This window comes from Penaeus monodon, chromosome 21, assembly GCF_015228065.2.
Source record: "Penaeus monodon isolate SGIC_2016 chromosome 21, NSTDA_Pmon_1, whole genome shotgun sequence".
Lineage (NCBI taxonomy): Eukaryota > Metazoa > Arthropoda > Malacostraca > Decapoda > Penaeidae > Penaeus > Penaeus monodon.
The window spans coordinates 19603865-19604264 of record NC_051406.1 but is presented as its reverse complement, the minus strand read 5'-3'; the positions used below and the strand labels follow the sequence as shown (position 1 = coordinate 19604264).

The window sequence follows — 400 nt, the reverse complement described above, 5'->3', positions numbered from 1 at the left end:
TGAAGAATATTCAGAGGGAACACTATCAACACCCATTCAAATGGTATTTTTATTGATGATTCCAAACATATCATATAATGTACACCAACGCCAAACATATGTCAGAGATCGAATCAGCATTAAATGAACGAATGAATCCCTTCCGCTTCCACTCATCGAATATTGCATCGCGTTGTAACCGTCTTCGTATGTCAGTATTTTTTTCTTTTCATAACCGGAAAATTGCACAGCCATAAAAATATATACCCTTTTGTAAATATGGGTATTGGTACTGGAGGCTTAGATTGCTCCACGAACAAGACAAGGTGTTATATATATAGACTGATATAAATCAGTATTGTAGAGTTGTTCACATTTTCTTGTTTTTCCCAAGAACAAACCCAAAGTTGAATTATTTTGC

At 34.8% G+C, this 400-nt stretch overlaps 1 protein-coding gene across 1 annotated transcript in view; it reads right to left on the bottom strand.

The window, feature by feature from the left end:
- The window catches only part of LOC119586599 (cyclic nucleotide-gated cation channel alpha-3-like), a 14104-nt gene that overhangs the window by 839 nt on the left and 12865 nt on the right, over positions 1-400 (bottom strand). The gene's annotated exons all lie outside the window — the stretch shown is intronic.